General features: G+C 36.9%; 2 non-coding genes across 2 annotated transcripts; one reads left to right on the plus strand and one right to left on the minus strand.

Annotated features, from left to right (window-relative positions):
• Window positions 1–252: 252 nt before the first annotated feature.
• Window positions 253–356, plus strand: LOC148572159 (small nucleolar RNA R71). Its single transcript, XR_015908426.1, has one exon. It is a non-coding gene; the product is annotated as a small nucleolar RNA R71 (small nucleolar RNA).
• Window positions 357–21,014: 20,658 nt separating this feature from the next.
• LOC148572160 (small nucleolar RNA R71) lies at window positions 21,015–21,122 on the minus strand. Its single transcript, XR_015908295.1, has one exon. It is a non-coding gene; the product is annotated as a small nucleolar RNA R71 (small nucleolar RNA).
• Window positions 21,123–27,261: the final 6,139 nt, after the last annotated feature.

Here is a 27,261-nt window from a genome sequence, read left to right on the forward strand (position 1 = left end):
TTGTTCTGAGCCAATATGGCATTCAGAGTATCAACTTCAAGAACTCCCTTCTTCATAGGCATCCCATTGCTTACAGGATTCCTTTCAGAAGTGTACATGAACTGGTTATTAGCAACCATGTCAATGAGTTCTTGAGCTTCTGCAGGCGTTTTCTTTAGGTGAATGGATCCACCTGCAGAGGTATCCAATGACATCTTAGATAACTCAGACAGACCATCATAGAATATATCCAAGATGGTCCATTCTGAGAGCATGTCAGAAGGACACTTTTTGGTCAACTGTTTGTATCTTTCCCAAGCTTCATAGAGGGATTCACCTTCTTTCTGTCTGAAGGTTTGAACATCAGCTCTAAGCTTGCTCAGCTTTTGAGGAGGAAAGTACTTGGCTAAGAAAGCCGTGACCAGCTTATCCCAAGAGTTCAGGCTGTCTTTAGGTTGAGAATCCAACCATAATCTAGCTCTGTCTCTTACAGCAAAAGGGAAAAGCATGAGCCTGTAGACTTCAGGATCTACTCCATTAGTCTTAACAGTATCACATATCTACAAGAATTCAGTTAAGAACTGAAAAGGATCTTCAGATGGAAGTCCATGAAACTTGCAGTTCTGCTACATCAGAGAAACTAATTGAGGTTTCAGCTCAAAGTTGTTTGCTCCAATGGCAGGGATGGAGATGCTTCTTCCATGTAAATTGGAATTAGGTGCAGTAAAGTCACCAATCATCTTCCTTACATTATTATTATTTTCGGCTGCCATCTCCTCTTTCTGTTCGAAAATTTCTGAAAGGTTTTCTCTGGATTGTTGTATTTTAGCTCCTCTTAATTTTCTCTTCAGAGTCCTTTCAGGTTCTGGATCTGCTTCCACAAGAATGTTCTTATCCTTGCTCCTGCTCATATGACAAAGAAGAAGGCACAGAAAAAAAATAATAATAATGGAGATCCTTTATACCACAGTATAGGGATCCCTGTGTGAGTGGAAGAAGAGGGGGAGACAAAGAATGTAATATAAAGGAAGAAGCACAACTGTACGGATGGAAGAGATGTGAGATGAGATGTTAGGATATGAATGAATAAATAGAATGAGATGGGGGAGGGATAATTTTCGAAAATTATTTTGAAAAAGAGTTAGTGATTTTTGAAAATGGTTTTTGAAAATTGTTAGTATATTTTTTTTTTTCGAAAATTTTTGAAATCAAAAATAAAAATAAAAATAATTAGTTAATTAAAAAGAAATTTTTGAAAAAGGGGGAGATATTTTCGAAAATTAGAAAGGGAGAATTAGTTAGGTGGTTTTGAAAAAGTTAAGAAACAAACAAAAAGTTAGTTAGTTAGTTGAAACAAACTTTGAAAAGATAGGAAGTTAGGAAGTTAGAAAAGATATTTTGAAAAGATATTTTTGAAAAAGATAAGATAAGAAGATATTTTTGAAAAGATATGATTGAAATTAGTTTTGAAAAAGATTTGATTTTTAAAATCACAATTAATGACTTGATTCATAAGAAATCACAAGATATGATTCTAGAACTTAAAGTTTGAATCTTTCTTAACAAGCAAGTAACAAACTTCAAATTTTTGAATCAAAACATTAATTGATTATATTATTTTCGAAAATTTGTGAAAAAATTAAGAAAAAGATTTTTGAAAAATATTTTTTTGAATTTTCGAAAATAACTAAGAATTTTTGAAAAAGATTTGATTTTTGAAAAAGATAAGATTTTCAAATTGAAAATTTGATTTGACTCATAAGGAAACAACTTGATTTTAAAAATTTTTGAAAAAGTCAATCCAAATTTTCGAATTTGATGAGAGAAAAAGGGAAAGATATTTTTTTGATTTTTGAAATTTTTATGAAAAACATGAAAATTATGCAATGCATGAAATTTTTAGATCAAAACAATGAATGCATGCAAGAATGCTATGAATGTCAAGATGAACACCAAGAACACTATGAAGATCATGATGAACATCAAGAACATATTTTTGAAAAATTTTTAATGCAAAGAAAACATGCAAGACACCAAACTTAGAATTCTTTAATGCTTAGACACTAAGAATTCAAGAATGCATATGATAAACATGAAAAGACATAAAACAAAAAATCACCAAGATCAAACAAGAAGACTTACCAAGAACAACTTGAAGATCATGAAGAACACTATGAATGCATGATATTTTCGAAAAAATGCAAGATGCATATGCAAGTGACACCAAACTTATGATATGACTCAAGACTCAAACAAGAAACACAAAATATTTTTTATTTTTATGATTTTCTAATTTTTTTGGATTTTTTCGAAAATTTATTGAAAAAGGAAAATAGGGATTCCAAAATTTTTAATATGAATTCCAGGAATCTAGCATTCTTAGTCTAAAGCTTCAGTCCAGGAATTAGACATGGCTCACTAGCCAGCCAAGCTTTCAATGAAAGCTCCAGTCCAAAATACTAGACATGGCCAATGGCCAGCCAAGCTTTAGCATGTAATTCAGATATGACATGCCTGACATACTCATTCCCAAAGGAATAGACATGGCTTTACAGCCAGCCAAGCTTCAACATGCTTCATGAAACACTAGAATTCATTCTTTTTTTTTTGAAAACATTTTTATTATTTTCGAAAACAGATGAGAAAATTTTAGAAATATTTTTGAAAAATTTATGAAAATAAAATAAAAAAAAATTACCTAATCTGAGCAACAAGATGAACCGTCAGTTGTCCAAACTCAAACAATCCCCGGCAACGGCGCCAAAAACTTGGTGCACGAAATTGTGATGTCCAGGCTCGAACAATCCCTAGTAATGGCTCCAAAGCTTGGTGCTTTGATCTTAATTCATAATTGTCACAACTTCGATACAACTAACCAGCAAGTGCACTGGGTCGTCCAAGTAATACCTTACGTGAGTAAGGGTCGAATCCCACGGAGATTGTTGGTATGAAGCAAGCTATGGTCATCTTGTAAATCTCAGTCAGGCTGATATAAAGTGATAATGTTGTTTTCGAATATTATATAATAAAATAGGGATAGAGATACTTATGTAAATCATTGGTAGGAATTTCAGATAAGCGAATGGAGATGCTTTTCGTTCCTCTGAACCTCTGCTTTCCTGCTATCTTCTTCCAATCAGTCTTACTCCTTTCCATGGCTGGCTTTATGCAAGGGCATTACCGTTGTCAGTGGCTACATCCCCTCCTCTCAGTGAATAATATGCTCACGCACCCTGTCACAGCACGGCTATTCATCTGTCGGTTCCCGATCATGCTGGAATAGGATTCACCCTCCTTTTGCGTCTGTCACTAACGCCCAGCACTCGCGAGTTTGAAGCTCGTCACAGTCATTCAATCATTGAATCCTACTCAGAATACCACAGACAAGGTTTAGACCTTCCGGATTCTCTTGAATGCCGCCATCATTCTAGCTTACGCCACGAAGATTCTGGTTAGGAGATCTAAGAGATACTCATTCTAGCTTAATTCATGTAGAACAGAAGTGTTTGTCAGGCACGCGTTCATAAGGGAGAAGGATGATGAGCGTCAGACATAATCATCACCTTCATCACGTTCTTGGGTGCGAATGGATATCTTAGAAGAGAAATAAGAAGAATTGAATAGAAAACAGTAGTACTTGCATTAATCTTTGAGGAACAGCAGAGCTCCACACCTTAATCTATGGAGTGTAGAAACTCTACCGTTAAAAATACATAAGTGAAGGTCCAGGCATGGCCGAGATGGCCAGCCCCCTAAAATGTGATCAAAGGATCATAAGGTAATCCAAAGATAATCCAAAAGATGCCTAATACAATAGTAAGAGGTCCTATTTATAATAAACTAGCTACTAGGGTTTACATGAGTAAGTATTTGATGTATAAATCCACTTCCGGGGCCCACTTGGTATGTGTTTGGGCTGAGCTTAAGTGTTGCACGTGCAGAGGCCATTTGTGGAGTTGAACGCCAGTTTTTGTGCCAGTTTGGGCGTTCAACTCTGGTTTTGGATCCTTTTCTGGCGCTGGACGCCAGATTTGGGTAGAAAGCTGGCGTTGAACGCCAGTTTACGTCATCAATTCTTGGCCAAAGTATGGACTATTATATATTGCTGGAAAGCCCTGGATGTCTACTTTCCAACGCAATTAGAAGCGCGCCATTTCGAGTTCTGTAGCTCCAGAAAATTCACTTTGAGTGAAGGGAGGTCAGAATCCAACAGCATCAGCAGTCCTTTTTCAACCTCTGAATCTGATTTCTGCTCAAGTCCCTCAATTTCAGCCAGAAAATACCTAAAATCACAGAAAAACACACAAACTCATAGTAAAGTCCAGAAATGTGAATTTAACACAAAATCTATTAAAAACATCCCTAAAAGTAACTAGATCCTACTAAAAACATACTAAAAACAATGCCAAAAAGCGTATAAATTATCCGCTCATCAATTATTTTCATGGATTGTTAATTAAAAGGATTACTTTTATTTTTAATTAAATTATAGTTATTGTCTATCATGTCTTTCTTTTATTCCCTTTTTAATTCTATACAAGTAATATTCATGTCAATGGAGTAGATTCCCTACTTTGACATGGGGGTTGATTAAAAGGAGACACTTGAGTTGGAATGCTTAAGTGATTAGTTAAATTGGAAGTTGTTGGCTAATTCTATATTTACTAACGCTAGTCCTCTCCCTAATAAGAGTTAGCTCAATCACTTGACTTTTCTTTATTTAGTAAGGGTTAACTAAGTGAAAATAACAACCTCTTTATACTACACTTGAGAGAATTCCAACAAGGATAGAACTTCCAATTAATCATTCCCCCAGTCAAGGCTTTTTATTTTGAATAATATAAATTCCTTTTAATTTTTATTGCACTTAATTACAATTGTTTATTTTCTGTTATTCAACTCTCAAAATTCACGAAAAACTTTTGATTAATAACTTAGCACCCTTTCTAGCAACTCGTTGGGAGACGACTTGGGACTCATACTCCCAGTATTTTTATTCTAAACTTTTGTGACAACCTTTCTAAATTGATGAGGTGGATTTTTGCTGGTTAAGAGCTATACTCGCAATGCTATTCTATTATATTATAATCTCTTAATTGGTCTAATCTCTGCCACGCATCAACATGCATCATACTTGTTTGCGCATACTTGTTTGTGATTGTGTTTTCTATGATTGTGTGTGCTTGTGATTGGATTCTGTGTTCTATAATTGTTGAATTGGATGGTACTTTGTTGACTATTATTCCAGACCAAATATATATAAAATGAATATAACTCTACACCTCGACCCTACTAAGAACTCCCCAATTCTTACCCCTTATTTTCACCCCTTTTAGCTACAGGTGCGAAGGTTTAGTGCAGAGCTATAGGAGCATAGAAGATTATGTTTACAAGTTGAGTTGTTAGAATTTATTTTTCCCACGTCGTTTATTATTTCGGTTTTTAGAGGGGTAGGATTTGTTTTGAGGAATATTATATAAGTCTATGTATTTAATATTATGTGAATATAATTACGTGATTAAGTGTCTTAAAGTAATGGATTTTCGATTTCTTAATAAAAATCCGGTTCAAAGTATTCGTGAAGACTCAATATTAAATAATTATAGTGTTAAATTAAAGGATTAGAGATAGGTAGCGCCTGAACTTTTAGTAACTACTAGAAAAATCACTTTTAGCGGCTATTTATTTTGCTTTTAGCGGCAATAAAAATAGCCACTAATACATTTACTGGCAATTAGATGTTAGCCGTCTTATGCTTTGTCGCTAAATGGTTTTAGCGGCAATTATAACATTTGCCGGTAAAGACCTTTTTAATGGCTGCAAAAAGTATATAATTTTTAGCAGCCATTTTTTTGGCAATTTATATGGCCACCAAAAGTAATTCTAAGATTGCAATGTTATTCACTTTTAGTGGCCATTCCTATTGCCGCCAAAACCATTTTACCGGCAATTTATATGGTCACTAAAAATAATTCTAAAATTATAATATTATTCACTTTTCCTTACCATTACTATTACCGCTAAAATCTTAAGACTTTTTTAATTATACTCACTTTTTTAGAAATAACAACCTATCTTTTTCTAAAATTTCAAATTATTTTTACCAACAATTATTATTATTGTACATAATATAAATATACAATTAATTACTACAAAATAAAATATTTTTTTAAATTCAAAATATTCATACACAAATTTCTCTTAAAAATAATAAATCATAATACAAATTTAAACAACACAAATAATACTACAAAGAAAAAAAGATTTAAGAATAAATCTACATACATTATATATTTATAAAACAAAGTGGACCGTCCCAGCATATTTAGACCAAAATGCCAAAGTGTGTGTATTCCATTTGCCTGACCAAGTCTTCTATTGATGTGGTGCCAAAGACAAGATCATGGTTCAATAGAATAGCCGCCTCTACTGCAATAATAACCATATATCATAAACACAAGTGTGTGAAATCATCAAGAAATTACTAGATCCTCTTGTTTGCAACCATTAACACAAGTATATCAAAGGATTGCATGATCATTATATACTTTTTCCAGGCATATTATCAGGTTTCTTGGTCACTTTCTATCATTTTATCAGGTGAATATATGAATATATGGTTATACTCTTCCTATCACTTTCTATCATTTTGTCAGATTTTTTGGTCACTTTCTATCATTAACACAACCTATATGAATATATGATCATCACCTAGCTACATGCAAACTAACGAAGGAGAAGAGATAATAATTAAAGAAAACATCATAAAATAAGAGGAAATACCTAAGGCCAATAAGGACCTCAGCAAATCAAATGGAGGATCTACTCTTCCTTCTCAATGTAATTATTATTAGAAGCAAAAAATAAATAAATACCACCTGTTTAGCCATAACTTGAGAAAAAGATGCAACATTAATAATATTCATGCAACATTTAAATACATTTTGCAGAGTTGCGGTGTTTATATTAAAGTGCAGCACACATTTGAACAAGCTCTTAATGTCTCAATGTTAAGATACACTAGCCAAATTCTTAAAACTGTATAATGATTAAAAGCAATTACAAAAGTAAACTTCTATGTTATTAAAATCTGAATCATGACCTAAAACTAGCACAATTGTACCTCTATAGACTTTTATGATTCTTTGCAGTAATTTATAGGCTACTTGATCTTATCTAAATTGAAACTTAAAAAAAGGTTCTCAAGATATATTATGAAGAATTGAAACTAAATACTACTTATACTACTTACAAATAATGTACAGTCCCAGTTCACCAAGACTAAAGAAATACTATCTTTAGGATGAAATGTAAAACAACTCAAATGTAATTGACAAATTTTATATTTAGTATACATTATCTTAACAACTTAAGAGAAGTTTGTACTTTAGAGATTGCATAGAATGATCATAAACAATTATAAGAAACAACCACAAATTCACAATAAGAATATACACTTTGAGCTGACCTTTGCTGCAGAATTTGAGGACTCTGTACTTGGAACATGCAATTTATTCTGATCCGAGTCAATTCTTGTAAGACCCGGTTAATTAACGGCTAATTAACCCATAAATGAGAATTTATTCTAGAAAGCCAAAAATGTTATTTTTATGGCTTAATATGATAGAGGAGATTGGGACGAGAATTTCGGTACCAATTTTATAGAAAACGGACCAAGATTGGACCAAACGGGCCAAACCGGTCCAACCGGACCCAAAGTGGGCCCTTGGCCCAACTAAACTAAACCAAAACCTTAGTTTTCAGTACTCTCTCTCCTCACAACACTCTCATTCACGCTGAAATGGTGGAGAGGAAGGGAAGAACACTCTCTCAAGTTCTATCTCTCACTTGATCTTCAAACCACCATAACTTTTGATCTAGAGCTCCAATTGCCGCACCGTTTGCGGCCACGCGTTCACCACGGAGAGCTCTACAAAATTCATACAATCAATCTTGAGGTAAGCTAAGTTTTGATCTTCGAAATTCCAGCTTTTGTTTTCGAGTTTCATGGGTGAAATGTTGAGATTTTGGGTTCTTTGATATTATAGGACCCAACTCTTTTGAAGGAGAAGGTTAATCTTGTCTCCTTGGACCTTGGGTGTAATAAGATTCTCAACTCTAGTGTAATTTATTGTTCTATAATGTTTGGGTATTGAGATGTTGTGTATGGGTATGATGATTGTGGCTTAGGTTGTGTATATGTGAATATTGGAGCTTGATTGGTGATTTTGGAAAGCTTGGGAGAGGGTTTTGTGTGATAAAATCTATTCTTGGAGGTGTTGAGACCTTGAGACCTTGTGGACAAGTGGTTTGGAAGTGCTCCGGTTGAGCTTGGGAAATCGGCTAAGGTATGGTTTCGGTTTCCCGTATCTAATATGTAATGTGGTAGGAAATACTTAGGCTAGAGGCCCTAAGATAGGCATTGAATTATTGATGTTGTTGAGTAGTTGAGATATATGATGTGATCATATATGTGATTATAAATATTGATGCCTTGATTGTGTGATATATGAGAAATGCATGTTGTGATATATGCTTAATGGATGATTGAGGTTGAATTAATGCGTGATACCATGTTGATGGTGAGTATGATGTTGATTATGTATAATGATGGTTGATTGGAAATGGTATTATTGGAAATTGGGATGAGGGAGGATGTATGACATGATATTGTGTTTGTCCTTTAGCCATTTGATTGAGAAGTGTTAAAAGGGTTGGATGGTAATTTTGGAAAATTTGGTAAAATGTCAATGTGTGAGTTGAGGATGGCTTGATGTTGATTTTGGTACATTTTGATTGATTTCAAAGAAAAGGGATGAAATTGGCATGTTTTGATTGATTTTGAAAAGAGTTGAAAGTGGCTTGTTTTGAAAATGGCACTTTATGGTTTTATATGAAAACATGGTTTTTGGGAATACTTTGACGGGATATAACTTGGACTACGGATCTCTGATTTGTGCCAAATCTATTTAGAAATAAAATTGGATCCGGGATGTCCATGCCGTTCGAAGAACGGGTGAAAAACGATTTAAAATGAGAAAGTTATGTCCGTCGGAAGATTGGGGGTTGAATCTGTGAATTCTGCAGCTTTTAACTTAGAAAATTTTTAGAAGAATGACCCCCCGCGCGTAGGCGCACTTGGCGCGTACGCGCCGTTCTTTGAGAAAGCACCATCCACGCGTGCGCGTGGTGTGTGTGAGCGCGTTGATGCACTGCACCAAATGCCCAGCCATTTTTCAGAGAGTTGTGCCAGAGTTGTGCCAGTTTTGTACCTGGGCGCAAGAGCATGATGAGCGGATAATTTATACGCTTTTTGGCATTGTTTTTAGTATGTTTTTAGTATATTTTAGTTAGTTTTTATTATGTTTTTATTAGTTTTTAAATAAAAATCACTCTTCTGGACTTTACTATGAGTTTGTGTGTTTTTCTGATTTCAGGTATTTTCTGGCTGAAATTGAGGGACCTGAGCAAAAATCTTATTCAGAGGCTGAAAAAGGACTGCAGATGCTGTTGGATTCTGACCTCCCTGCACTCAAAGTGGATTTTCTAGAGCTACAAAAGCCCAATTGGCGCGCTCTTAATTGCGTTGGAAAGTAGACATCCTGAGCTTTCCAGAAATATATAATAGTTCATACTTTGCCTGAGATTTGATGGCCCAAACAGGCATTCCAAGTCAACTCAAGAATTCTGGCGTTTAACTCCAAAACTGTCACAAAAGCTGGAGTTAAACGCCCAATCTGGCACAAAAGCTGGCGTTTAACTCCAAGAAAAGTCTCTACACATGGAAGCTTCAATGCTCAGCCTAAGCACACACCAAGTGGGCCCGAAAGAAGATTTCTACATTAATTACTGATTTCTGTAAACCCTAGGCTACTAGTTCTCTATAAATAGGATCTTTTGCTATTGTATTTTCACACTTTTCATGCTATCTTAGACACGTTTGGGGCTGGCCCCACGGCCATGCCTAGACCTTGTTCTTATGTATTTTCAATGGTGGAGTTTCTACACACCATAGATTAAGGTGTGGAGCTCTGTTGTTCTTCATGAATTAATACAAGTACTATTGTTTTTCTATTCAACTCAAGCCTATTTCTTCTCCAAGATATTTATTCGTTCTTCAACTTGATGAATGTGATGATCCGTGACACTCATCATCATTCTCACCTATGAACATGTGCCTGACAACCACCTCTGTTCTACTAGCAATGGCTTGAATGCGTATCTCTTGGGTTTCTAATCTAAGATTGGAACCTTCGTGGTATAGGTTAGAATTATTGGCGGCCATTCCTGAGATCCGGAACGTCTAAACCTTGTCTGTGGTATTCTGAGTAGGATCTGGGAAGGGATGACTGTGACGAGCTTCAAACTCGCGATTGTGGGGCGTGTGACAGATGCAAAAGGATCAATGGATCCTATTCCGACATGATTGAGAACCGACAGCTGATTAGCCGATGTTGTGACAGAGCATCAGAACCATTTTCACTGAGAGGACGGGATGTAGCCATTGACAACGGTGATGCCCAACATAAAGCTTGCCATGGAAAGGAGTATGAATGATTGGAAGAAGGCAATAGGAAAGCAGAGGTTAAAGGGGAACAAAGTATCTTCATACACTTATCTGAAATCCACCAATGAATTACATAAGTATCTCTATCTTTATTTTATGTTTATCACCTTAAACTCCATAACCAATTGAATCCGCCTGACTGAGATTTACAAGATGACCATAGCTTGCTTCAAGCCGACAATCTTCGTGGGATCGACCCTTACTCACGTAAGGTTTATTACTTGGACGACCCAGTGCACTTGCTGGTTAGTTGTGCGGAATTGTGACAAAGTGTGATTCACGTTTGAGAGCACCAAGTCTTTGGCGCCATTGTTGATGATCATAATTTCGTGTACCAAGTTTTTGGCGCCGTTGCCGAGGATTGTTCGAGTTTGGACAACTGACGGTTCATCTTGTTGCTTAGATTAGGTACTTTTCAGAATTTTTAAGAATGAATTCTAGAGTTTCAAGGTGATGTTCTTATCATCACAAAAGCTGATTGATTCTCATCAATTTAGCTATTGAATGTAATATCCTGCTGAAACTTGGCCAAACACGTCTAATCTTTTTAGACTGAAGCTTTAGACTAACATTGCATGATTCCTGGAATTCTTATTAAAAGTTTTGATTCTCTTTATTTTCTTCTCTATATAATTTTCGAAAAAAAATCACAAAAAAAATTTATAAAAACATAAAAATAAAAAATATTTTATGTTTTTTGTTTGAGTCTAGTATCAATTTTTAAGTTTGGTGTCAATTGCATGTTTTTAGTCTTCTTGCATTTTTTGAATTTATACATATTATTCTTCATTGATCTTCAAGTTTTTCTTGATGATTTCCTTGCTCTGATCTTTAAGTTCTCTTGTTTTGTATGTTTTGTTGTTTCTCATATGCATTCTCAATTTGTTAGTGTCTCTTATATGAAAATTTTTTTAGTTTGGTGTCTTGCATGCATTGTTCATTTGATCTTAGTTGCATTTTTATTGTTTCTCATCATCAAAAATTTAAAAATATTTTCAAAACTATGTCTTTTCAAGTCAATAATACAGAGAATTGAAGATTCAGAACATTCAGCAGAGGAATCAAACAGAAAAAGCTGGGCGTTCAAAACGCCTAGTGAAGAAGGAAAACTGGCGTTTAAACGTCAGCCAGGGCACCTGGCTGGGCGTTTAACACCCCAAAAGGTAGAGTTTTGGGCGTTAAATGCCAGAATGGGCACCATTCTGGGCGTTTAACGCCAGGATGACACTAGAGGGAAGATTTTGTTTTTAATTCACATTTTTTTCAAGTTTTCATAATTTTTCAAAATCAAATCTTTTTCAAATCATATCTTTTCAATCATATCTCTTTCAAATCAATTTCTTTCCATTTTATAATTATTTTTACTATTTTCAAAAATCCTTGCTTCAATTCAAGATTTACTTCAAAAATTTTCAAGTTGTTACTTACCTATTAAGAAAGAATCAAATTTTAAATTTTAGAATCATATCTTTTAATTTCTTGTTAGTCAAGTAATTAAGTTTAGTTTTAAAACTTTTTCTTTTTTAATTTGATTTTCAATCATATCTTCTCAATCATATCTTTTCAATCACACCCTTTTTCAAAATTAATTTTTTTCAATCAATTCTTTTTCTAGTTTCAAAATCTTTTTCAAAAATCACTTTATTTCTTTCCCAATCTTAGTTTTCGAAAATCTCAATCAAATTTTCAAATTTCTTTTTAAAATCTTTTAATTAATTTTCGAAAATATTTCCCCTCTTCTCACATCCTTCTATTTAGGGGACTAAGACTCCTCCTCAAGGTACAATTCAAACTCCCTCCTTCTTTATATGTTCGAATTCTCCTCCATCTACCTCCTCCTTCTATTCTTCTTTTCTTCTGACATCCTTCTATTTAAGGGACTAACACTCCTCCTCAAGGTGCAATTTGAACTCTATCCTTCTTGATAAGTTTGAATTCTCTTCTATCTACCTCCTCCTTCTATTCTTCTTTTCCTCTGACACCTCAAGGAATCTCTATACTGTGACATAGAGGATTCCCTACTTTCTTGTTCTCTTCTCTTTCATATGAGCAGGAACAAAGATAAAGGCATACTTGTTCAAGCTGATCCTGAACCTGAAAGGACCTTGAAGAGAAAGCTAAGAGAAGCTAAAGAACAATTCTCTTTAGAGGGCCTAACAGAGCTCTTTAAAGAAGAAGAAACCATGGCAGCTGAAAACAACAATGCCAACAATGCAAGGAAGGTGCTTGGTGACTTTACTGCACCTACTCCTGATTTCTATGGGAGAAGCATCTCAATCCCTGCCATTGGAGCAAACAACTTTGAGCTTAAGCCTCAATTAGTTTCTCTAATACAACAGAATTGCAAGTTTCATGGACTTCCATTGGAAGATCCTCATCAGTTCTTAGCTGAGTTCTTGCAAATCTGTGACACTGTCAAGACCAATGGGGTTGACCCTGAAGTCTACAGACTTATGCTCTTTCCTTTTGCTGTAAGAGACAGAGCTAGAACATGGTTGGATTCACAACCTAAGGAAAGTCTGAACTCTTGGGAAAAGCTAGTCAATGCCCTCTTGGCAAAGTTCTTTCCACCTCAAAAATTGAGCAAGCTTAGAGTGGAAGTCCAAACCTTCAGACAGAAGGATGGTGAGTCACTCTATGAAGCTTGGGAGAGATACAAGCAATTGATCAGAAGGTGCCCTTCTGACATGCTTTCAGAATGGAGCATCATAGGAATCTTCTATGATGGTCTGTCTGAACTATCCAAGATGTCATTGGATAGCTGGTGCACGAAATTGTAATGTCAATGTTCACATTACTCTCTTACAACTTCGCACAACTAACCAGCAAGTGCACTGGGTCGTCCAAGTAATACCTTACGTGAGTAAGGGTCAATCCCACGGAGATTGTTGGCTTGAAGCAAGCTATGGTTATCTCGTAACTCTTAGTCAGGATATAATATCAATAATAATTCTTAATTTGAATTGTAAAAAATAAGAAGGGCAGAACCCAAATTATACTTGTATGCAGTAAGGGAGAATATGTTGGAGTTTTGGAGATGCTTTGTCTTCTGAAATTCTACTTTCCTCTGTTTCTGATTCACGCACGCACGTCCTCCTATGGCAAGCTGTGTGTTGGTGGATCACCGTTGTCAATGGCTACCATCCATCCTTCCAGTGAAAAGGGTCCAGATGCGCTGTCACCGCACGGCTAATCATCTGCAGGTTCTCAATCGTACCGGAATAGGATTTACTATCCTTTTGCGTCTGTCACTACGCCCAGCACTCGCGAGTTTGAAGCTTGTCACAGTCATTCAATCCCTGAATCCTACTCGGAATACCACAGACAAGGTTTAGACTTTCCGGATTCTCTTGAATGCTGCTATCAATCTAGCTTATACCACGAAGATTCTGATTAAGAGATCCAAGAGATATTCATTCATTCTACGGTGAACGGAAGTGGTTGTCAGGCACGCGTTCATGGGGGAATGATGAGGATTGTCACGTTCATCACATTCATGTTGAAGTGCGAATGGATATCTTAGATAGGAACACACATGTTTAAATAGAAAACAGAAATACTTGCATTAATTCATCAGGACACAGCAGAGCTCCTCACCCCCAACAATGGGGTTTAGAGACTCATGCCGTCAAAGAGTACAAAATTCAGATCTAAAAATGTCATGAGATACAAAATAAATCTCTAAAAGTTGTTTAAATACTAAACTAGTAACCTAGGTTTACAGAAAATGAGTAAACTATGATAGATAGTGCAGAAATCCACTTCTGGGGCCCACTTGGTGTGTGCTGGGGCAGAGACTAAAGCTTCTTACGTGCCTGGGCTGTTTTGGGCGTTCAACGCCAGGCTGTAACCTATTTCTGGCGTTGAACTCCAACTTGTAACGTGTTTCTGGCGCTGGACGCCAGACTGCAACATGGAACTAGCGTTGAATGCCAGTTTACATCGTCTATCCTTGAGCAAAGTTTGGACTATTATATATTTCTGGAAAGTCCTGGATGTCTACTTTCCAACGCAATTAGAAGCGCGTCAATTGGACTCTTGTAGCTCCAGAAATTCCATTCCGAGTGCAGAGAGGTCAGGATCCAACAGCATCAGCAGTCCTTTTTCAGCCAGAAAATACCTGAAATTACAGAAAAACACAAAAACTCATAGTAAAGTCCAGAAATATGAATTTTTCCTAGAAACTAATGAAAATAAACTAAAAACTAACTGAAACATACTAAAAACTATATAAAATTAATCCCAAAAAGCGTATAAAATATCCGCTCATCACAACACCAAACCTAAATTGTTGCTTGTCCTCAAGCAACTAGATAAATAAAATATAATACACATGAGTCAAGAAACAATAATATCTCAGAGTTTTTGAGTGAAGCTCAGATTCTAATTAAATGAGCGGGGCTAGTAGCTTTTTGCTTCCGAACAGTTTTGGCATCTCACTTTATCCATTGAAGCTCAGAATGATTGGCATCTATAGGAACTTAAAATTCAGATAGTGTTATTGATTCTCCTAGTTCAGTATGTTGATTCTTGAACACAGCTACTTTTATGAGTCTTGGCCGTGGCCCTAAGCACTTTGTTTTCCAGTATTACCACCGGATACATAAATGCCACAGACACATAATTGGGTGAACCTTTTCAGATTGTGACTCAGCTTTGCTAAAGCCCCCAATTAGAGGTGTCCAGGGTTCTTAAGCACACTCTTCTCTTTGCTTTGGACCTTGACTTTAACCGCTCAGTCTCAAGTTTTCACTTGACACCTTCACGCCACAAGCACATGGTTAGGGACAGCTTGGTTTAGCCGCTTAGACCAGGATTTGATTTCCTTAGGTCCTCCTATCCACTGATGCTCAAAGCCTTGGATCTTTTTATTACCCTTGCCTTTTGGTTTTAAGGGTTATTGGCTTTTTCTGCTTGCTTTCTTTTTTTTTTTTTGCAAGCTTTGTATTCACTGCTTTTTCTTGCTTCAAGAATAATTTTTATGATTTTTCAGATTACCAATAACATGTCTCATGTTTATCATTCTTTCAAGAGCCAACATATTTAACATTCAAGAACATCAAATTTCAAAGACATATGCACTGTTCAAGCATTCATTCAGAAGGCAGAAAGCATTGCCACCACATGTAAACAATTAGAATTTGTTTTATTAAAAACTCGAAAAATATTGCCTCCTTATTCTAAAGAAGATCTTCTATTTTATTCATGTTTAATGATGATGAAAAAAATAAATTATAGCTTAATTGTGGATAAAATCAAAATATAAATACTAATTACCACTATATGACTCCTAAGGTAAAACTCAAATAATAATAAAAAAAAGTTATCACAGGGTTAAGGTTAAGATCAGAACTCAACAACCTTGACTTTGGGAAGCGGATGCCTCTTTAGTATGTGGAGTGCTTGGCCCTTCAAGAGATAGTTTCTGACGCTTTAGTTCTCTTAATTCACGCCTTTGCACCTCTTGTTCTCTGAGCAGTTTGCAAAGTATGCTATTTTGATTTTGCTGTTCTTCCTTCAATTGGTCCATGGTTTCTTGCAACTTAGTGACAGATGCCTCAAGATGCTCCTAGTATTCAAATTGAGGAAGTTCTGGTAGGAATTCTTGCGCCCTTCTCTTGATGGGGTCATCCTGCATTTGTTGTTTTTCCATTGTGATTTTAGTGATTGGTTGCTCCACTGAGATATACTCTGTTATTCCCATCTTTACTCCAGCATCTTTGCAGAGCATAGAGATTAGGCTTGGATAAGCCAACCTGGCATCCTTGGAGTTCTTGTTGGCAAGTATGTAGAATTCAGATGGGATCAATTGATGAACTTCTACTTCTTTTCCCAACATAATACAATAGATCATCACTGCTCTTCTAATATTGACTTCAGAACGGTTGCTGGTGGGCAATATAGAACGCCCAATGAAGTCCAGCCATCCTCTGGCGACTGGTTTGAGATCTTCTCTCTTGAGTTGATTTGGGACACCCCTCGTGCTAGTGGTCCACCTGGCTCCAGGGATGCATATATCCTCTAGAATCTTATCCAGGCCCTTCTTTGTTCTCATCATTCACCTATTGAAGGAGTCTGGGTCATCTTTTAGCTGAGGTAGCTTAAAGATCTCCCTGATTTTGTCAGGGTGGATGTGAACAATCTTTTCTCTGACCACAGTCCTATAGTCATAGAGGGCAGCTCCATATATTCTCTGCCTGTCTGTTTGCCACAGATTAGCGTAGAATTCCTGAACCATATTCTTTCCCACTTTTGTTTCAGGATTAGCTAGGACTTTCCAGTTCCTGTTTCGAATCTGCTCTTGGATCTCCGGATATTCATCTTCTTTCAGATCGAACTTGACTTTCGGGATCACAGATCTTAGACCCATTATTTTGTAGTAATGGTCTGAATGTTCTTTGGTTAAGAACCTCCCTTGATTCCAAAGTGGTTTTGGAACACTCTCTTTCTTGCCTCTTGGAGTGGGTTGTTTTTCTTTAGGAGCCATGATCTTAGTTGGTATGGTTTAGTGATCACGGATAAACACACCAAACTTAGAGGTTTGCTTGTCCTCAAGCAAAAGAAAAGAAAGGAGAGGGATAGAAGGAGAGCTAGTGTTGAATGGTGGATGAGAGGAGGGAGGCCGAATGTGTTTTTAAAAGGGAGGGGGGGTTTTCGAAAATAGGGAGAAAGATAAGATAGAAGATATGATTTAAAAAAAAAGATAAGTATGATAAGAAAAGATATAATTTAAAATTGAAAAGATATGAAAGATATTTGAAAAAGATAAAATTGGATTTTTGAAAAAGATAATATGGAGATTTGAAAAAGATATTGATTAGTTGAAAAGATTTTTGAATGAAAAGAGATAGATTTATTTTGAAAATTTTGAAAAAGAGTTGAATTGGATTGAAAAAAGGATTTGTGCTTATGGATTAAGATACATTTGATATTTTTAAAGTAGGGTTTTTAGAAATTAAGGATTTTAGAAATCAGGGTTTGTAACATGTTTATGCAAGAAATCATGAATTGAAACATGAAAATTAAAATTAAAATGAAAAATTTGAAGTAAAAACGAATTTACCTCCTCCCCACCATTCTGGCGTTTGAACGCCCAAACGCTGCATGTTTTGGGCGTTCAACGCCCAACTGCTGCTTCTCCTGGGCGTTCAACGCCCAGCTGTTGCTTCTTTCTGGCAATGAACGCCAGGAACTCCTTTGTCACTGGGCGTTTTTCTGAACGCCCAGGACGCTGTAAATCTGGCGTTAAACGCCCAGAAGGAGCTTCTTTCTGGCGTTCAACGCCCAGAAGATGCTTCTTTCTGGCGTTTAACGCCCAGATGGCTATCCTTACTGGCGTTCAACGCCCAGTGGATGCTTCTTTTGGGCATTGAACGCCCAAAACAGACTTTTACTGGCATTTTCTTGCCAGTGAGCTCTTTTTTCTCTATTTTGTGTGCAGAATTCTTCTGTAACCCTGTAAACTTACACAATTGACTCTTTACCTTAGTATCAATGAACTTTATATAAACAAATAAAATCAAGAATAGGACAAAATGCTTAGAGGAAGTGATGCCCCATGGCTGGGTTGCCTCCCAGCAAGCGCTTCTTTATTGTCTTTAGCTGGACCTTGTTGAGTTTTTAATCTAGCCTCAACTTTGAGCACTCTTGCTCAACATTGCCTTCAAGATAGTGCTTGATTCTCTGTCCATTAACAATGAACTTCTTATCAGAATTAATATCTTGAAGCTCCACATAACCATATGGTGATACACTTGTAATCACATATGGTCCTCTCCACCGGGACTTCAGTTTCCCGGGAAATAGCCTGAGTCTAGAGTTAAACAACAGAACCTTTTGTCATGGTTCAAAGATTCTAGATGACAGCTTTCTGTCATGCCACCTTTTTTATTTCTCTTTGTAAAGCTTGGCATTTTCGAAAGCAGTGAATCTGAATTCCTCTAGCTCATTCAGCTGGAGCAATCTTTTTTCTCCAGCTAATTTGGCATCAAAGTTAAGGAATCTGGTTGCCCAGTAGGCCTTATGTTCCAGTTCCACGGGCAGGTGACAAGCCTTACCATACACAAGTTGGTAAGGAGAGGTCCCTATGGGAGTCTTGAATGCTGTTCTGTAAGCCCACAGAGCATCATCCAAGCTTCGTGCCCAATCCTTTCTACGGGTACTTACAGTCCGTTCCAGGATTCTTTTTAGTTCTCTGTTAGAGACTTCAGCTTGCCCATTTGTCTATGGATGATGGAGTTTCCACCTTATGACGAATTCCATACCGGACCATGGCAGAGTAAAGCTGTTTGTTGCAGAAGTGAGTGCCCCCATCACTGATTAGTACCCTAGGGACACCAAACCTGCTGAATATATGTTTCTGAAGGAACTTCAGTACTGTTTTAGTATCATTGGTAGGTGTGGCAATGGCCAAACACGTCTAATCTTTTTAGACTGAAGCTTTAGACTAACATTGCATGATTCCTGGAATTCTTATTAAAAGTTTTGATTCTCTTTATTTTCTTCTCTATATAATTTTTGAAAAAAAAATCACAAAAAAAATTTATAAAAACATAAAAATCAAAAATATTTTATGTTTCTTGTTTGAGTCTAGTATCAATTTTTAAGTTTGGTGTCAATTGCATGTTTTTAGTCTTCTTGCATTTTTTGATTTTATACATACTATTCTTCATTGATCTTCAAGTTGTTCTTGATGATTTCCTTGCTCTGATCTTTAAATTCTCTTGTTTTGTATGTTTTATTGTTTCTCATATGCATTCTCAATTTGTTAGTGTCTCTTATATGAAATTTTTTTTAGTTTGGTGTCTTGCATGCATTGTTCATTTGATCTTAGTTGCATTTTTATTGTTTCTCATCATCAAAAATTTAAAAATATTTTCAAAACTATGTCTTTTCAAGTCAATAATACAGAGAATTGAAGATTCAGAACATTCAGCAGAGGAATCAAACAGAAAAAGCTGGGCGTTCAAAACGCCTAGTGAAGAAGGAAAACTGGCGTTTAAACGCCAGCCAGGGCACCTGGCTGGGCGTTTAACGCCCAAAAAGGTAGAGTTTTGGGCGTTAAATGCCAGAATGGGCACCATTCTGGGCGTTTAACGCCAGGATGACACTAGAGGGAAGATTTTGTTTTTAATTCACATTTTTTTCAAGTTTTCATAATTTTTCAAAATCAAATCTTTTTCAAATCATATCTTTTCAATCATATCTCTTTCAAATCAATTTCTTTCCATTTTATAATTATTTTTACTATTTTCAAAAATCCTTGCTTCAACTCAAGATTTACTTAAAAAATTTTCAAGTTGTTACTTGCCCATTAAGAAAGGATCAAATTTTAAATTTTAGAATCATATCTTTTAATTTCTTGTTAGTCAAGTAATTAAGTTTAGTTTTAAAACTTTTTCTTTTTTAATTTGATTTTCAATCATATCTTCTCAATCATATCTTTTCAATCACATCCTTTTTCAAAATTAATTTTTTTCAATCAATTCTTTTTCTAGTTTCAAAATCTTTTTTCAAAAATCACTTTATTTCTTTCCCAATCTTAGTTTTCGAAAATCTCAATCAAATTTTCAAATTTCTTTTTAAAATCTTTTAATTAATTTTCGAAAATTTTTCCCCTCTTCTCACATCCTTCTATTTAAGGGACTAAGACTCCTCCTCAAGGTACAATTCAAACTCCCTCCTTCTTTATATGTTCGAATTCTCCTCCATCTACCTCCTCCTTCTATTCTTCTTTTCTTCTGACATCCTTCTATTTAAGGGACTAACACTCCTCCTCAAGGTGCAATTCGAACTCTATCCTTCTTGATAAGTTCGAATTCTCTTCTATCTACCTCCTCCTTCTATTCTTCTTTTCCTCTGACACCTCAAGGAATCTCTATACTGTGACATAGAGGATTCCCTACTTTCTTGTTCTCTTCTCTTTCATATGAGCAGGAACAAAGATAAAGGCATACTTGTTCAAGCTGATCCTGAACCTGAAAGAACCTTGAAGAGAAAGCTAAGAGAAGCTAAAGAACAATTCTCTTTAGAGGGCCTAACAGAGCTCTTTAAAGAAGAAGAAACCATGGCAGCTGAAAACAACAATGCCAACAATGCAAGGAAGGTGCTTGGTGACTTTACTGCACCTACTCCTGATTTCTATGGGAGAAGCATCTCAATCCCTGCCATTGGAGCAAACAACTTTGAGCTTAAGCCTCAATTAGTTTCTCTAATGCAACAGAATTGCAAGTTTTATGGACTTCCATTGGAAGATCCTCATCAGTTCTTAGCTGAGTTTTTGCAAATCTGTGACACTGTCAAGACCAATGGGGTTGACCCTGAAGTCTACAGACTTATGCTCTTTCCTTTTGCTGTAAGAGACAGAGCTAGAACATGGTTGGATTCACAACCTAAGGAAAGCCTGAACTCTTGGGAAAAGCTAGTCAACGCCTTCTTGGCAAAGTTCTTTCCACCTCAAAAATTGAGCAAGCTTAGAGTGGAAGTCTAAACCTTCAGACAGAAGGATGGTGAGTCACTCTATGAAGCTTGGGAGAGATACAAGCAATTGATCAGAAGGTGCCCTTCTGACATGCTTTCAGAATGGAGCATCATAGGAATCTTCTATGATGGTCTGTCTGAACTATCCAAGATGTCATTGGATAGCTGGTGCACGAAATTGTAATGTCAATGTTCACATTACTCTCTTACAACTTCGCACAACTAACCAGCAAGTGCACTGGGTCGTCCAAGTAATACCTTACGTGAGTAAGGGTCAATCCCACGGAGATTGTTGGCTTGAAGCAAGCTATGGTTATCTCGTAACTCTTAGTCAGGATATAATATCAATAATAATTCTTAATTTGAATTGTAAAAAATAAGAAGGGCAGAACCCAAATTATACTTGTATGCAGTAAGGGAGAATATGTTGGAGTTTTGGAGATGCTTTGTCTTCTGAAATTCTACTTTCCTCTGTTTCTGATTCACGCACGCACGTCCTCCTATGGCAAGCTGTGTGTTGGTGGATCACCGTTGTCAATGGCTACCATCCATCCTTCCAGTGAAAAGGGTCCAGATGCGCTGTCACCGCACGGCTAATCATCTGCAGGTTCTCAATCGTACCGGAATAGGATTTACTATCCTTTTGCGTCTGTCACTACGCCCAGCACTCGCGAGTTTGAAGCTTGTCACAGTCATTCAATCCCTGAATCCTACTCGGAATACCACAGACAAGGTTTAGACTTTCCGGATTCTCTTGAATGCTGCTATCAATCTAGCTTATACCACGAAGATTCTGATTAAGAGATCCAAGAGATATTCATTCATTCTACGGTGAACGGAAGTGGTTGTCAGGCACGCGTTCATGGGGGAATGATGAGGATTGTCACGTTCATCACATTCATGTTGAAGTGCGAATGGATATCTTAGATAGGAACACACATGTTTAAATAGAAAACAGAAATACTTGCATTAATTCATCAGGACACAGCAGAGCTCCTCACCCCCAACAATGGGGTTTAGAGACTCATGCCGTCAAAGAGTACAAAATTCAGATCTAAAAATGTCATGAGATACAAAATAAATCTCTAAAAGTTGTTTAAATACTAAACTAGTAACCTAGGTTTACAGAAAATGAGTAAACTATGATAGATAGTGCAAAAATCCACTTCTGGGGCCCACTTGGTGTGTGCTGGGGCAGAGACTAAAGCTTCTTACGTGCCTGGGCTGTTTTGGGCGTTCAACGCCAGGCTGTAACCTATTTCTGGCGTTGAACTCCAACTTGTAACGTGTTTCTGGCACTGGACGCCAGACTGCAACATGGAACTAGCGTTGAATGCCAGTTTACATCGTCTATCCTTGAGCAAAGTTTGGACTATTATATATTTCTGGAAAGTCCTGGATGTCTACTTTCCAACGCAATTAGAAGCGCGTCAATTGGACTCTTGTAGCTCCAGAAATTCCATTCCGAGTGCAGAGAGGTCAGGATCCAACAGCATCAGCAGTCCTTTTTCAGCCAGAAAATACCTGAAATTACAGAAAAACACAAAAACTCATAGTAAAGTCCAGAAATATGAATTTTTCCTAGAAACTAATGAAAATAAACTAAAAACTAACTGAAACATACTAAAAACTATATAAAATTAATCCCAAAAAGCGTATAAAATATCCGCTCATCACAACACCAAACCTAAATTGTTGCTTGTCCTCAAGCAACTAGATAAATAAAATATAATACACATGAGTCAAGAAACAATAATATCTCAGAGTTTTTGAGTGAAGCTCAGATTCTAATTAAATGAGCGGGGCTAGTAGCTTTTTGCTTCCGAACAGTTTTGGCATCTCACTTTATCCATTGAAGCTCAGAATGATTGGCATCTATAGGAACTTAAAATTCAGATAGTGTTATTGATTCTCCTAGTTCAGTATGTTGATTCTTGAACACAGCTACTTTTATGAGTCTTGGCCGTGGCCCTAAGCACTTTGTTTTCCAGTATTACCACCGGATACATAAATGCCACAGACACATAATTGGGTGAACCTTTTCAGATTGTGACTCAGCTTTGCTAAAGCCCCCAATTAGAGGTGTCCAGGGTTCTTAAGCACACTCTTCTCTTTGCTTTGGACCTTGACTTTAACCGCTCAGTCTCAAGTTTTCACTTGACACCTTCACGCCACAAGCACATGGTTAGGGACAGCTTGGTTTAGCCGCTTAGACCAGGATTTGATTTCCTTAGGTCCTCCTATCCACTGATGCTCAAAGCCTTGGATCTTTTTATTACCCTTGCCTTTTGGTTTTAAGGGTTATTGGCTTTTTCTGCTTGCTTTCTTTTTTTTTTTTTTGCAAGCTTTGTATTCACTGCTTTTTCTTGCTTCAAGAATAATTTTTATGATTTTTCAGATTACCAATAACATGTCTCATGTTTATCATTCTTTCAAGAGCCAACATATTTAACATTCAAGAACATCAAATTTCAAAGACATATGCACTGTTCAAGCATTCATTCAGAAGGCAGAAAGCATTGCCACCACATGTAAACAATTAGAATTTGTTTTATTAAAAACTCGAAAAATATTGCCTCCTTATTCTAAAGAAGATCTTCTATTTTATTCATGTTTAATGATGATGAAAAAAATAAATTATAGCTTAATTGTGGATAAAATCAAAATATAAATACTAATTACCACTATATGACTCCTAAGGTAAAACTCAAATAATAATAAAAAAAAGTTATCACAGGGTTAAGGTTAAGATCAGAACTCAACAACCTTGACTTTGGGAAGCGGATGCCTCTTTAGTATGTGGAGTGCTTGGCCCTTCAAGAGATAGTTTCTGACGCTTTAGTTCTCTTAATTCACGCCTTTGCACCTCTTGTTCTCTGAGCAGTTTGCAAAGTATGCTATTTTGATTTTGCTGTTCTTCCTTCAATTGGTCCATGGTTTCTTGCAACTTAGTGACAGATGCCTCAAGATGCTCCTAGTATTCAAATTGAGGAAGTTCTGGTAGGAATTCTTGCGCCCTCCTCTTGATGGGGTCATCCTGCATTTGTTGTTTTTCCATTGTGATTTTAGTGATTGGTTGCTCCACTGAGATATACTCTGTTATTCCCATCTTTACTCCAGCATCTTTGTAGAGCATAGAGATTAGGCTTGGATAAGCCAACCTGGCATCCTTGGAGTTCTTGTTGGCAAGTATGTAGAATTCAGATGGGATCAATTGATGAACTTCTACTTCTTTTCCCAACATAATACAATAGATCATCACTGCTCTTCTAATATTGACTTCAGAACGGTTGCTGGTGGGCAATATAGAACGCCCAATGAAGTCCAGCCATCCTCTGGCGACTGGTTTGAGATCTTCTCTCTTGAGTTGATTTGGGACACCCCTCGTGCTAGTGGTCCACCTGGCTCCAGGGATGCATATATCCTCTAGAATCTTATCCAGGCCCTTCTTTGTTCTCATCATTCACCTATTGAAGGAGTCTGGGTCATCTTTTAGCTGAGGTAGCTTAAAGATCTCCCTGATTTTGTCAGGGTGGATGTGAACAATCTTTTCTCTGACCACAGTCCTATAGTCATAGAGGGCAGCTCCATATATTCTCTGCCTGTCTGTTTGCCACAGATTAGCGTAGAATTCCTGAACCATATTCTTTCCCACTTTTGTTTCAGGATTAGCTAGGACTTTCCAGTTCCTGTTTCGAATCTGCTCTTGGATCTCCGGATATTCATCTTCTTTCAGATCGAACTTGACTTTCGGGATCACAGATCTTAGACCCATTATTTTGTAGTAATGGTCTGAATGTTCTTTGGTTAAGAACCTCCCTTGATTCCAAAGTGGTTTTGGAACACTCTCTTTCTTGCCTCTTGGAGTGGGTTGTTTTTCTTTAGGAGCCATGATCTTAGTTGGTATGGTTTAGTGATCACGGATAAACACACCAAACTTAGAGGTTTGCTTGTCCTCAAGCAAAAGAAAAGAAAGGAGAGGGATAGAAGGAGAGCTAGTGTTGAATGGTGGATGAGAGGAAGGAGGCCGAATGTGTTTTTAAAAGGGAGGGGGGGTTTTCGAAAATAGGGAGAAAGATAAGATAGAAGATATGATTTAAAAAAAAAGATAAGTATGATAAGAAAAGATATAATTTAAAATTGAAAAGATATGAAAGATATTTGAAAAAGATAAAATTGGATTTTTGAAAAAGATAATATGGAGATTTGAAAAAGATATTGATTAGTTGAAAAGATTTTTGAATGAAAAGAGATAGATTTATTTTGAAAATTTTGAAAAAGAGTTGAATTGGATTGAAAAAAGGATTTGTGCTTATGGATTAAGATACATTTGATATTTTTAAAGTAGGGTTTTTAGAAATTAGGGATTTTAGAAATCAGGGTTTGTAACATGTTTATGCAAGAAATCATGAATTGAAACATGAAAATTAAAATTAAAATGAAAAATTTGAAGTAAAAACGAATTTACCTCCTCCCCACCATTCTGGCGTTTGAACGCCCAAACGCTGCATGTTTTGGGCGTTCAACGCCCAACTGCTGCTTCTCCTGGGCGTTCAACGCCCAGCTGTTGCTTCTTTCTGGCAATGAACGCCAGGAACTCCTTTGTCACTGGGCGTTTTTCTGAACGCCTAGGACGCTGTAAATCTGGCGTTAAACGCCCAGAAGGAGCTTCTTTCTGGCGTTCAACGCCCAGAAGATGCTTCTTTCTGGCGTTTAACGCCCAGATGGCTATCCTTACTGGCGTTCAACGCCCAGTGGATGCTTCTTTTGGGCATTGAACGCCCAAAACAGACTTTTACTGGCATTTTCTTGCCAGTGAGCTCTTTTTTCTCTATTTTGTGTGCAGAATTCTTCTGTAACCCTGTAAACTTACACAATTGACTCTTTACCTTAGTATCAATGAACTTTATATAAACAAATAAAATCAAGAATAGGACAAAATGCTTAGAGGAAGTGATGCCCCATGGCTGGGTTGCCTCCCAGCAAGCGCTTCTTTATTGTCTTTAGCTGGACCTTGTTGAGTTTTTAATCTAGCCTCAACTTTGAGCACTCTTGCTCAACATTGCCTTCAAGATAGTGCTTGATTCTCTGTCCATTAACAATGAACTTCTTATCAGAATTAATATCTTGAAGCTCCACATAACCATATGGTGATACACTTGTAATCACATATGGTCCTCTCCACCGGGACTTCAGTTTCCCGGGAAATAGCCTGAGTCTAGAGTTAAACAACAGAACCTTTTGTCATGGTTCAAAGATTCTAGATGACAGCTTTCTGTCATGCCACCTTTTTTATTTCTCTTTGTAAAGCTTGGCATTTTCGAAAGCAGTGAATCTGAATTCCTCTAGCTCATTCAGCTGGAGCAATCTTTTTTCTCCAGCTAATTTGGCATCAAAGTTAAGGAATCTGGTTGCCCAGTAGGCCTTATGTTCCAGTTCCACGGGCAGGTGACAAGCCTTACCATACACAAGTTGGTAAGGAGAGGTCCCTATGGGAGTCTTGAATGCTGTTCTGTAAGCCCACAGAGCATCATCCAAGCTTCGTGCCCAATCCTTTCTACGGGTACTTAAAGTCCGTTCCAGGATTCTTTTTAGTTCTCTGTTAGAGACTTCAGCTTGCCCATTTGTCTATGGAAGATATGGAGTTGCCACCTTATGGCGAATTCCATACCGGACCATGGTAGAGTAAAGCTGTTTGTTGCAGAAGTGAGTGCCCCCATCACTGATTAGTACCCTAGGGACACCAAACCTGCTGAATATATGTTTCTGAAGGAACTTCAGTACTGTTTTAGTATCATTGGTAGGTGTGGCAATGGCCTCTACCCACTTTGATACATAGTCAACCGCCACCAGAATATAAGTGTTTGAGTATGATGGTGGGAAAGGCCCCATGAAATCAATTTCCCATACATCAAACAACTCAATCTCCAAGATTCCTTGTTGAGGCATGGCGTAACTGAGAGGTAAATTACCAGCTCTCTGGCAACTGTCACAGTTACGTACAAACTCTCGGGAATCTCTGTAAAGTGTAGGCCAGTAGAAACCACATTGGAGGACCTTGGTGGCTGTTCGCTCACCTCCGAAATGACCTCCATATTGTGACCCATGGAAATGCCATAAGATCCTTTGTGCTTCTTCCTTAGGCACACACCTATGGATTATGCCGTCTGCACATCTCTTAAAGAGATAGGGTTCATCCCACAAGTAGTACTTTGCATCAGTAATTAATTTTTTCT

The sequence above is a fragment of the Arachis ipaensis genome, chromosome B3, assembly GCF_059453495.1.
Source record: "Arachis ipaensis isolate K30076 ecotype BB chromosome B3, ASM5945349v1, whole genome shotgun sequence".
Lineage (NCBI taxonomy): Eukaryota > Viridiplantae > Streptophyta > Magnoliopsida > Fabales > Fabaceae > Arachis > Arachis ipaensis.